The sequence below is a fragment of the Oxyura jamaicensis genome, chromosome 3 (assembly GCF_011077185.1).
Source record: "Oxyura jamaicensis isolate SHBP4307 breed ruddy duck chromosome 3, BPBGC_Ojam_1.0, whole genome shotgun sequence".
NCBI lineage: Eukaryota > Metazoa > Chordata > Aves > Anseriformes > Anatidae > Oxyura > Oxyura jamaicensis.
In genome coordinates, this window is record NC_048895.1 from 50,693,599 (window position 1) to 50,706,795 (window position 13,197).

Genomic DNA, 13,197 nt, shown 5'->3' on the forward strand with positions numbered 1-13,197 from the left:
GCTGGTGGGGTTTGATTAGTTTTGTATTCTTACTGAAAGCTTGGTACTGAGCAACACTGCTCAGATGTTCAGAAAATTCCTCAGACTTCCAGCTGAAACTTTTCTCCATGACAACGTTGTGCCGTTGTGCATCTTTGATCTTGTGCTGCTTGGTGTTTTTTTGTTTGTTTGTTTGTTTGTTTTTTGTAGTTTAAATAGCTCTTTTTCCTCTGAGCCATGCCCAGCTGTCCAGCCTGTATGAGCTAACATAACAATTTAATGTAAAGAAAAATGGTGCTTTTAGGTTCTGCTGATACCCTCCTTACCTCTGATGGGGCTAGTAACACGTCATGCACCTGTTACAGAGTGAGTTACTCTTTCTAGAACAAAATTGACAAGAATGGTTCACAATGTTTTATATACTGTCTCTTTCAGTACTTTGTCCAGAGGTAATAATGACTACATCCTTTTTCTCTCCTGGACATGACTTTGCTGCTGTTTATTGCCTTTCTTGGCACTGATTGTCATCTTTTTATAGATCTGGACACAATAATCAATGCCCAGTGTTTCCATCTGAAAAGGTCCAGCCTTATTAGGGAAGATCTCTCAGCGTGTGGTTTTGTACTACTTAGTTTCAACCCTTTTGCTTTATTCTAACCCTCAGCATCGCCACAGTTCTCCATACACCGTGCTGTAATCTTCCTCTGTTGACAGTTCTTTTCAGCTTTGTGTCACCAGGAAACTTCATTGTAGCAGTCCTAACCTTTTTCCAAAGTAATTACCAAAATTATGCCTTCTGATTATAGACTACAACATGTCCAAAGTAAGGTTTGTGCAACTTCTGGTTCATATTATACAGTTACAAACTTCCTTTCTGTCTGTCTCAGACAAATGATTAGGTTGAAAGCAGAGGGCCAAATGCTTGAGTTGTATTCTGTTTTGGTGTTGATTTACAGTCATTGTATTAAACTGTAACAGTCCTGCATTTCTTCATGTGTCAGATTTAAGATTAATAGTGGTATAAGAAGCCTTTCACTTTCAATTTGCTGTTTCAGTTCCTTATAACTTCAAATATATTTGTAAAATATAAACACACATTTGGGAATAGTGTAAGTACTGAGACAGATGGTACCAGGGAGCACTCTAGTTGCTAATTAGAGCTGTATAACTGTTACTTTGGCTTTTTGCCTCTCTTCTTCTGCGCTGTACCTGAAGATGCTCCATGGCAGCTGGTGTCATGTGTTTCTTTTGCAGCCCTAGTGGAGCTTGCATGAAAACCAAAGTCAAGATATGAGAAAGTGTGGAGATTCATGCATGGATGCTTTCTCTGAGTGGATCCTAAAAGTCTTGTCACTAGTTACTTGTGTGTTCAATAGTAACACTGAATTTTTGGAAACACCCAATATAGTTATTTTTGAAATGGGAAGATCTAATAATTCACTGAACTATCGTTTTTTTAATATATTTTTTTAAACCAGGTAAGAAAAAATATTGATGGGTTTTAACAAATCTGTCTTGAAGGGAGCTTAGTTTTGTACTCCACCATCTTACAGGAAGATTGCTAAACTAAGATAATGTAAGTCAGCTCTCTCATGGCAGTTCCTATATATGTGATCTGGGTTTAGAGATAGGGTTGAAAAGTTCTGTGACACGTTATGCTGAAAAGTCGTCTTGGATATATGGAGCCATTTCAGCAGTTGTTACAAGGCCTGTGAATTTATTGATTTATTTTATGAATGAATACCACAGGTGAAATTTTAGTGTGTTAGGTATATGCTGCATACCTTTCCCTTTCCATACGTGTCAGATACAATACAGCTGACTCTGGATATTATTGACTGGCTTCAGAGGACTTTCTTTTCAGAAAAACATATGGAGTCATTTATGTGAGATACTAAAGTATTTTTCTGTCATTTAAAAATAGGATATACTTTTAATTGTTGACCTCTGCTGCCTTTAACTTTTTTTGTCTGTCCACTAAAGCAAATGAACCCTCATGATGAGGGTAGATGTTTCTACCTTGTAAAACCCATGAGAGCTGATCAGTTAGGCAAAAGGAGGACTACAGATCTGCGAGAGAAACTTCGTGTAGAGCTTTAAATGCATGGGTGGTCTGTTTTCACTCTTGGAGTTTTCGAAGGTTGGCAAATGAATGTTTTATCGCGAAGAAAAGCTTTCTGATGTTTTCTTGTGCTGGATGTAGGCATTGTTTGGCCCTGTGTTTGGAGACAGAGGGAGAACTAGTTTGAGTTTCATGTTGGGCAAGAAAACCCTGCTAAAGAGACTTGCAAACAGATTTTGTTTAAGATTGGCCTAAATTGCCCTAATCGGGATGTGTAGCCCTGGAGTGGCTACATCATCTCTTGTTCTTCCTTCTGAGTTAGGCAATTGGTAACATGGCAGATAGGATCTCTGAAAAGTAACATCTGCTGTTTGAAAACCTTCTAAAATGCCTTAAGTACACAGTTTCTGCTTTCTTACTACATTTGTTTCTATCTGTTAAACAACAAAAAGTTTGTCCAGATGCTGACAAGTGCTCTAAGTGGTTTTGAAGTATCCACGAGATCTGCTCAGTATTGCCAAAACTGAGTTGCAGGTCAGTCTGTTCAACTGCTCCCGCTCCCAGCCCTAAATGGGTGGTTAGACCATCTTACAGTGTCTTACCTGATGCAGTGAATTTCACTAGGAACTTCACTTGAGCCATTCTGAGAAGTGGTAGTTTACATGAGCGATCGCTGTTCCTAACATGATAATGGATATGTAGGAAACTGAATGTCAGGCAAACGTTTTGTGGAAGATACGGGATTTGGGAAGCAACTTTTCAGTTGTTCAGAATCTGATTGCAATGGGACCTATGCATATATCAGCGTGATGGATGATGGTTGGTTTAACCTCTGGAAACCTAGTCATTGTTTACCAAGAGAGAACAAATTCCTACTTCATTTATCTTCTGCTCCTCCTACTCACTGATTCCAACTGGAGGGGATTCAGGTTTATTTATAGACTGATACTCCGTGTTTTTTAACTGTTGGTGTCTCTGTGTTCTGCTGCTGCAGTGAAGTAGGCCAGCACACGCTATAAGAGTCTGGGCATACAGAAGAATTCCCCAAAATGGGGAGAAGCTAGCATGAATTTATACCAAGGTATTTTATTCTCTTGGTTCTTGCTGTGTATTGATGGCCCTTGAGGATCTGCCTTGAATAGAACGGGTGGCTCACGGTGGAATAGGAATAGAAGGAGGGATCCTACTCTCCAGTCATCTTCCTTAACTTTTTTTGGATTTTGCTGACACTTTTGGGTAAACTTATTTCCATCTAAAATGGTTTAATACACAGTTGCCTGTCTGAGCAATGCAGGAGTGGCCAGCCACTTTGCATCTGAAATTCCTGATTTTATTATAGCCTGAAACTTAAAGGAATAAGCAAACCATGAAAAATGGCATGGTGTCATCCTTCAAACTATTTTACTCTAAACTGCATTGAAGAAGAATTGCAGTAACTTCCAGGATACTTCTCAATGCTCAGGGAAGAGCAGAGTAAAAACATTACAGTTCCTTGCCCATAAAACAAGCTGACAGTCTTGCAGGTCAGTACATCACTGCTGAAGAACTCATCTTCTTACATCTTCCTCATACATTAGGACAACTGGCTTAGAGCTTAAGATGGAAAGTGGTAACTGGTAACAGTTACTCTTCCAACTTTTCTCTCAGCTAAGTTGGTATAAAACAGTGAAGAGCCCCCCCAGTACTGGATTTAGTTTGTTCTAGATACTGACTACCTTTCAGTGGTTGCATTCTTTATTTTACTAGAATAAAGAATATCTTTATCATATCATGGACATAGTCTGCAATTCCAACCTTCATGAGCAGCTCTTACGGTCTAAATGTATACCTCGTTCAGTTAAAGGGAACGATGGAAAGCGGTTGAGTTTTGGCATTTATCAACTCCTTGTCCTTAGAAAGAGCCTGTGGTCCCAAAGAAATCCTTCTTCCTCACACCAAATAGTTCTCCCTCACATCAGATAGCACTCTTCCTGCAAAATACTTGAAAGATTTCCATTTGTATATTCATGATACAGACAAATCAACACTTAAATTTATTATATGTGGAGTTGCTCATATCTGCAGAAAATGATACTCCGGGAGGTAATGAGACCACAGAGAAGACATGGTCCTCATTGTAATGACCTTTAAAGTATTTGAGCATATTCAACTTCTGTTTCTTTATTCCTGCCTCTCCATGTGCCAGGACAAGGCTTTAAACAGCAGTGAGTCTGCATCTGAAGTGATGCTTATGCCTAACAGGTGAAGGCCTCCTCTTCTGAAACAGGATTTCTTCTCTTTTTGGAGGTTGTTATTTCTTTGTAATCAGCTTTGTTTGTTTTGAGTGACGTGTTTAGTCCAGAGAATGGGGGTGGAGGGATGCTTTGAGTGTGGTTCATTACCTTTACTGCTTTTTATCTGGAAGAGATCACTGCTCATTGTATTGCGTTAAGCCAGCAGAAAGCTTTTTTTTTGTGTGATTAGTGTGCTGGTTAGTGTTGTTTGTGAAGTAGGTCAAAGGGGTTTGAAGATATACAAAAAGATGAGAGGCATATGTTGGGTTTTTCATAGTTAGGCGATTAAGTAATAGTGTTACAATAGCAACAAAACTGAAACAAACTGTGCCACATGCGAGAATCTGCAGGCTGAGGGATTTCATGCGTATGATTGAAGCCCTTGTTGTGGATTAGAGTAATTTGCCTGAAACATAGGGATTGTATCATAATGAAAGATATTACTTCAGTTATATGCTTCCCAGGAGGAAGAATTTGAATCCTTTATTTAGGGAATACCTATTTTAGTAACAGTGCAGTCCAGCATTTCTATTCAGAAAATGGGCGAAGGGCAGTTGAATTGGCTGCTGTAAGAGAGCTCACGCAGGGGCAGAAGAGGTGCCAGGAGGTCAAGCAGTGGAGAATGTGGTGGCAGAGGTGGCAGCCTCAGGTCCTCTCAGGCGTGAATACATTTCATTATACAGCTCCTTATACAGTCCCAGCCTGTTCCAGAGGTGGGCCCTGTGCCTACTGGAAGTGACTTGGGTCATCAGCATGTCAGAGAGAAGTGTTTCCTTCCACCACCCTTCCTCTCCTGCCCATGCACTCTGCTAACATGAGTAGTTGTGCTCACAGTGGCAGGATTACTTTGAGGTCTGTGGCTTTGGGTATCTCATAGCCACAACTCCTCCAGAAGTTCAGGCTCTTGGGAAGTGTGTGAGTGCTTTTAGCAATTGGAAATGATCGGGAATAGCTATAAAACAGACACTTTCTGTCTAGAGGGATAGAAAAGGATATGGTTCATAATATGAGGGACAGGGAGGAAAAAGAAACCTTCACAGTTGTCCCAGATGGGTACATCTCTTCTTGTTCTGGCTTGACGAGATGAAAAAATGTGGCATTTCTATCAAGTGACTAATGAACCTGACTTGTGGAAAGAGGGCTAATGTGTTTTTTTTTTTATTATTATTTTATTACATAACAGTTTTGACTAGAAAAAAAATGGGGAAAATAAAAATTGCTAGCTGAGGTGACAAGTTTGTGACAGCATTTTCTTATTAGCTCTGAAGACGTGCTCAATATTCATCTTCTCTGCTGTCACGGAACTCCTGTTTTAATTGCTCTTCAGCTTGTAGGTAACCCCCTTATTTAGTATTATTTATTTAGTCAGTAGGGTACTACACCGAACAGTATTTCATGGCTTGCTCTCATGAAGGATGTGCATGTCTCAGTAAGATTTATGCTGATCTACTTCATCTTGAAAAATTGCCAGTGGTAAATAAGCACTTTCTCTCTCAGGTAGTCTTTAATCGCTCTTGCTTCTGTATTTGATAAGAGAAGACTTCCTTTTTGCATGTGTCAGATGTTACTTCCAGAATACCTACGGCATAAGACGCATGTTTGATGTGGTAAATGCTGGATAAAACAGCCAGAGCTCTTTTAGTTTCTAAGCAGCTGTAAATAAGACCTTGCAATAGGAGGTGAATGTCAGCCTGGGTAATGGTCAGAGCGAGCAGCGTGCCCGCAGCTGCTGTTGCTGTGAGGCCTTGTCTGCGTCCTGTTTTGTTCTGTCCAGGCCCGTGACACTCTGTTCATACACAAGGCCTCTTCTGCAGTGCTGCGACACCACAAAAAGCACGGAGATGCCCATGCCAGTAAGAAGCATGCTGGTGAGGGCAGATATTCCCCAGGTATGGGACCAGGGCTGCATGCATGTGGCCATGAGCGGAGTGGTGGTGTGGGTACCACGGCACACCATGGTGCACTGTGGCTCTGGGTAGCGTCCTAGTCCACGTGCCAGCCCGCCATCAATGTGGTACACCGTTTGTTTCCAGGTGTGGCTCCGCTGTCATACACCACCTTCTGTGTGGAACAGAGGTGTCCACTGTTGCGTGCTTTCATGTTGTCATCAGTGCATATTTTGGTGAAATCTAGAAATTAATACATTTAAGTGTTTTCTCGCTTTCCACCAGCTTTATGGCCAGCTCTAATATGTTCATCATTTATTATGAGAGGAACTTGTCAGCATGAGGGTGGTTCAACAGATGTAGCATAGAAATGCTATTTTGAAGAAAGGACTTCTAATGGAAATGGAATGCATAAAAGAACTATTGGAGACCTTTGGAAAAAAAAGTGTTTTTCTTGTTTCTTGTACTAGCAGAATGTCATGATTTAAAGCTGTGCCAGAAGATCAGTGAGGAAGGAATTGGTGCTTGCAGAGGTGTACGTTAACATTTGGAGAGATCCAGATTTTAAATTGTTAATTCATATTTGCTTGATTTGTATTTAAGAATAATCCAAAGTATAAAATCTGTGATAGCCAAAATACAAAGGGGGAATGGAAAGAGCTAAGAGTCTTAAAATTCTCTGGGCATTGTCTTTGTTGTTTGTGTTGAAAGGGCAGATGCTGAGTGTAGTTTTTGCCTTATTTTAACACCTGAGCCAAGATGAAGGCAAGGAAGTGCTGATGCACGTCTGTGTACGTCTCTCTGTGTCACCATAACAGCTTAAGAAACTGCTTCGACTTATGCGAAAAAGGGAGAAAAAATCTACAGGATACTCAAAAAAAAAAAAAAAAGGCAAAATTAAATATAACAAATAATGTTATTTGGGGTTTAAAGCATTGTAGACTTTTTGACTGTGTCCAGGGAAACATTTCCTCTAGAAATCTAAGAATTGAAGATTTTTCAAAGACCTTGAAATTCTGCAGGAAAATATTTCTTTTATATGGAGGAAAAAAGGACATTTCCAGTCTATATCAGGAATGCCTACAGTGTTTTCCTACAAAACATGATGTCTGTATGATGACCAAGAATGATAACAGATTTTAATAGCAGTTGTTCTTTGACTTCTGTTGCTTTAGACTTCATTTTTTTTTAAATGTGCTGTTGCACTTCAGAAATATTTAATAACAGTGACTAACTTAAGGTCTAGTTAAATGGCAATTGACGAATAGCAACTTTAAATTATAATTTACTAATTTGCCAGAGATATGATCCTGGGGCCTCTTTAGAATCAGTTGGTACCTGCTGTATTTTTGATTAAAATATCTGATGCTAAATATTGTGTTTGTGACCAACCAGAAATTAGTCCTAATTCATAGGTTAAAGACAGAATTTTTAAAGACTAATTCTGAAAATGAGTTGGATGAGTAATACTTGTAAACTCTCTTTAGTGTGCGGCATTGTCCAGCTTGTTTGTTCTTATTCATTAGCATTGCTGGTATCAAGTGTAGTAACTGAAGGAGTAAAACTTGCTTTGCTTCATTTAAAATCTGAAAAATCCTGCAAGTCTTGGAAAGATACACAGATATTTTTATATATTTAAATATTTTTAATTTTAGCCTAAGCAGTAATAGGTAGTATAATGCTTGCTATCTAGATTTAGAATCCTTGCAAATATTTATGTACATAAAATTGCTCAATTGTATAGGTCAGTGTTCAAGGTTAAGCTTGCTTTATATATAATGTTCTTTCTCCAATATACTGGCATGAACTTCAGGCTAGTGCTGTGGTAAGAAGGAATAATTTGCTCTGATGCAAGTAAACAAAAACAATTAGAAGACATTTATCTCCGTACACAGCGTAGTTTTGAACAGCCACATTTCTAAGAAGGAAAAATAAATTGGAAAGAGTACCAGGAAAAAAAAAAAAAACTGCTAAATTGATTTGAGGGCTGGAAAAAAATACCTTGCAATATGAAGCTTAGGACTCAGTAAGTATTGGTTTAGCATAAAGACTGGGATATAACTTGATTACAGTACTTACTGTTGCTGGGCAAAAATACTGAGAAAATTACAGTACATGAGTAACTTATAACAGGAAGCAATAGCTGGAAGCTGAAATCAGATAAATTTGTGTTGAAGGTAGTAATGATAATCTCACTATGTGGAGAAATCTGGGGTTGGCCCTAAGAGATGTGCAGAAAAAAAACTGTCACACAGCATCTGGATGCAACAAAGTCAGCATCAGTAGCAAGTTTTTTGAAAATTACATTTTGAGAAACATTCTGGCTTTCTTGTGCTGTTTGTGTAGAAGTCGTGGAGAAAAAGGGAGGAGAAAAAAACAAAACAAAACACAAAACAAAAAAATATAATGGAGGAGAAAATGTTCTGGGAAGATATCAAAAATGTAGGACAAAAACATTTCATGTGGCAAGGGCTCAGATATGTCTTTTCTGGAAAAAAAAAAAAAGTGGAAACATTTTGCTGATTTCTTTGCTGAATGCCAGGGTTGAAATAACACTTCAAAAACAAGTATTTTTTTAAATAAAAATTAAAAAAAATAATCACGGCACTTTAGTTTTGAAATAAAACTGGCTGCAACAGTCTTTGTCAAAATGGACTTGAGCTGTTTTGAGCAGTATCAAATTCTTTGGTTCCGCCTTCAAAAGCAGCAACTCTTGCCAAAGGTGGGCAAGTAAATACCCCAAAAATACTCCACTGCAGGGGAGAGCCAGGCAATAATTGAAGGGTAAACTTCTTTAACCTGTTGTACAGGGCCATGATATGAGAATAATTTCTTCTGGCATCTGGAAGGGGAGCGAAGGGAAATTCTTTTCTCTTTCAGGAAGGAATCTGAACTTTATGCGGCATTTTCTGCTGTGTGCTCATTTTACATACTTTGCCCAAGGGTTAAACATTTTGTGCTTGAGCTGGATTTGTCCCTTTACAAAATACAGGAGCTGTGAGGCTTGGTATTACTAAACAACTGTGGATAATAGCTTACTTATGACACAGCCTCGAACAAGTAGCTTGTGTGTGAGCCAAAGAGAGAGGAGCACTCCTGGGCTCTAGCAAACTTTCAGTCGCCAGCAGACCTACAAAGTTATGCTGAAAACGAGTTCCCCATGAACTGTCCAAACACGACGTGTGAGTTTTCATTTCGCTAAGTAAATTTATGCAACAAGAATGGTTTCCCATCTGTGTTTTTTTTTTTTTTTTTTTCCTCCCACATGGTTCCTTCCCCCCCTAAGATCATTCTCCCTTTTGACAGCAAGGGAGGAAGAAAGTTTGCAGACAAAATATGATTTGGGAGGGTGCCTGGGCACAGGCAAAAATGATGCTTCAATGAGACAAGCTCTGGTAGAGCCAGTTGCATTTTGTAGATATCACCAGAGAGAGGAAGCAGGCTGGGGAGGAGGCAGTGAGAGCCAGGGAGGCTGGCAGAGGCTCTGCAGAGCGCAGCCAGCAGGCGAGGGCTGCCTTCAGGCTACACCAGTGAGCCAGGTCTCGCGGCTGACAGCAGGAGTGAAGCAGGCCCATCTGAGAAGCGAAGCCAAGGACCAGTTAAACAATCATAGCTGCTCCTGGGAAATCTTCAGATGTGCCGGGAGAAGGCTTTGATGCTTATGCTTTTCTTGGAGCTCTGTGTTGGGCTTTTCGTAGAACACAGCAAGAGGTTTAGCATTGGATTGATTTTGGAGTTTGACCTCCTGGGAAGGTGAAGTTGGAAAACAGCAAGTGAAGCGCATGAATTCCTGTAGCTTAAGAGCAGATGTCCAGCTAATATCATATACTTCCTCGAAACACTTCATCTGTCCAAACAATTCTAAATGAGTACCAAATATCAACATCAATGGTTAGTACCATGCTTCTGTATTGGTCTTGTGATGCTTGGGCTCCATTCATGTGGATGGCAGTCAGTCTTATCTCACAATGATAGCTGAGCCTTTTGTACTACTCTTCTTAATGTTTTCAACAACAGGACTGAAAATGTTGAGTGATGATTCTTTTCTTAGTGTAAAATTTCAGGAAAAGTAGGAGATTAGCCCTCCATAATAGCGGAATAATTCCAGCTGCTCTTCCTCTGTGTTACAGTTGGTCCTAGGCTTTCACATGTTAGGAGTTACACACACAGCATTACCTGTGTGAGCTGCATGCTGGTAATCTGTTCCAAGATAAACCAGAAAAGTACTTTTTGCTTGGGCTTACCATCAGCTTGTCACTAAGCAAGCTAATTTTATATATGGAATGGTTTTAGAAAAACAAACATACTCATTCTTGTATGCATGCTGTTTAGTCAGATGTAGTAGGTAACAATTTGGAAAGAAGTATTTTTGTCATTTGAAACTGTGTGACCTGAGGCATGGAAATGATTTTATACATTTCAAGATGTCAGTTGCTTCTCACAGAGGCACCTCAAAACAAATGCTGTCATGTCTCTTCCCTATTTTACATGGAAGTTATTTATGTTCTGTAGAACAGGTCTTGACACTCCGATTTGAGTGTGTGTGCTGAGCTTAAAGCATGAAGAAGTTTCTCAAGTTTAAAATCTGTTTATTCTGAAACCAACATTTGCTACTTTGGAGAAAAATTAATACCATAAAATATAGGTTGGGCTTACAATGGCTGATAGGTGTTGTTATATTGTCATGTGGTTTGAGTACTTCATTGTGGGTTTGGTACTGTATTTACAACTTTGTAGAGGATTCACAGGTCACAAGATGCTTATCCCCACCCTTTTAATAACAGCCTTTTATTCCCATATGCTGGTCAGCCTATTAGATCCACAGCTTTGTTAATCAACAGACCGTTCTCTCTATAAATCTGGAGGAAAGAGAGGCATAAATGCTTACGTTTTAATAATGGGATATTACAAACAGGACTGGATTCACTTACTTTTATTGGATAGTGTAGAGACAGCAAAATAAGCTAATGGGTTCAAGCTGTGCAAAGGAAAGTATTCACGTGGACAGTGCTGCAAGGCTTGTTGCTCTTACCCTGGGTGCTTGCTGAATTCTGAACTTCTGTCTCGTCTCTTGTTTTTGAACAAATATTTCTGGAAAGAAAGGTGGATCAGATACAGACAAATACTTCAATAAATTTTGGTTAAGACATTAGAAAAGAGAATGAGGTGGTTTTTATAAGAAAAGAATAGTCATGGCTCCTGTGAATTGCAGAACAGCCTGAGACACCTCTGTATGTGGAAGAGGATGCAGCGTGCTAACACCTATCAGCCAGGGTAGCCTCCCACAAAGAGACTTGCGTAAGAGTTCATGATCTGTTAATGAAGTAATCAGTGTCTGTAAACACCTTACATAGGTATTTTATCTGTATTGACTGGCCTGACTGGATCAGGATCTAGAATACGGGGCGCCCCCCCCCCCCAAGCTACTGCTGTCCCTCATTGGCAATAGCAGCATGTCTCCATTTTAATGTATTTTAGCAAGAGTATTCCATCTTCCTCCCATGTGCTGTGTGCAATACTGCTGTGCGTTTTTGTGATTGTTCAGGATTTTTCACCTTTCAGCGCATGTGCTCACAGACCCGGTGAACAACTCTGCTCCTTGATGTCTTGTAACAGCAGTACTCTGTCCCAGGCTTCCTGGGTAAGCAGTGATGCTCTGTGCTCGTGATCGTGGCAGGTTTTGGAGGGGACGTTTGGATGGTCATACACACCTTCACCCTGAAGGTCAGTTTCAGCCTGTAGGTTGCATATGAGACATTCTCCAGGTGAAAATTGGAGAGTTGACACCAGGTTTATGCTTCCAGAGAAACCCAAATAGTCACAAATGACAGCAGAAAGAAGCTACTGACTACTTCTGTGTTGTTGCATCAGAACTTCCTGTGTATTGATCTCTGCATATCAACTGTGAAATGATATTTGAAAATACTAGGCAAAACTTAACTCTTAATTACATGTATTTTTCAAGTTTCGTGATTTGAGTGGCCTTTATTTTACCAGGAACAAAATGAACTGTAATCTATCCTTTTCTGAAGAAAAGTCATTACTTAGAGGCACCTGGGAACAAATTAGCATCTCATCTGCATGCTCAAGACTTTGAGAAAAAACAACTATTTCTGAAATTCAGAACATACAAATTAGTATAACAGCATGACTATGGCACATATCCCTGCACTACTACAATGTGATCACATTCCATGTTTCTTTTGCACACGATTTTTTAAAAATCTTGGACTGTGCTTTTTCTGTCCCGTGATCCTGTCATTCAACAAAAATGAGATCACATAGTTAAATTTTTAGTATTTAAAAAAAAAAAAAAAAAAGCAAACCCCCAAACAAAATTTCTGTTAATTGAATTCAGATGTCTTGCTTGGAGAACATTCATTAAGCACAAAAATAGGATACTCTTTGGTTCAACAAAAAGGGGTTTTTAATTTTAATTTTTTTGTTTCTTACTGTATAATTATGTTTTTTTTTTACATGTACTGTAAACCCTCTTGGTAGCACAATATCACGCTTTTGTCTGCATGTGTTGTCTTGCTTTCCTATTTTTCTGCTCAGCTAAAAAAAAAAAAGTTGCATTTCCAGCTGTGATTTCCATGTCTAGCTTGAGAATCTGTTTCAGAATAAATGTTCACTGTTTTTACAACTCTTTGTAGATCATAAAATTTAGAAGGGAAATGCTGAAAGTTGTTCACACATTCTGTAGTCTTCAGATTATAGAAATGTCATTGGTAAAAATTAACATTTAAACTTTCTTCATAACATAGATTGATGCCAGAAATGATACCACGTTGTGAAAAAAATGGCTTTGCAGGGATGAAGGAGGTGAGCAAAAGTGTGTTTAGTTGCGAAGTTGTAATACCACCATGTGGAGCTGTGAACATCTGATAGCTAAAATATTAGTGATGTTTCTTTCAACCATTTTCATAAAAAGCATTCACCGTTTTCAATTAGGTGTTCTGTTGTCACCTGGGGGAAGGTCAGAGAGAGCAGGCAG

General features: G+C 39.2%; 1 protein-coding gene and 1 long non-coding RNA gene across 4 annotated transcripts in view; both read left to right on the forward strand.

The window, feature by feature from the left end:
- UST (uronyl 2-sulfotransferase) overlaps positions 1-13,197 on the forward strand; it is a 170,793-nt gene that overhangs the window by 24,542 nt on the left and 133,054 nt on the right. The gene's annotated exons all lie outside the window — the stretch shown is intronic.
- Positions 4,121-8,841, forward strand: LOC118163779. Its single transcript, XR_004749184.1, has 3 exons — positions 4,121-4,282; positions 6,089-6,203; positions 6,486-8,841. It is a non-coding gene; the product is annotated as an uncharacterized LOC118163779 (long non-coding RNA).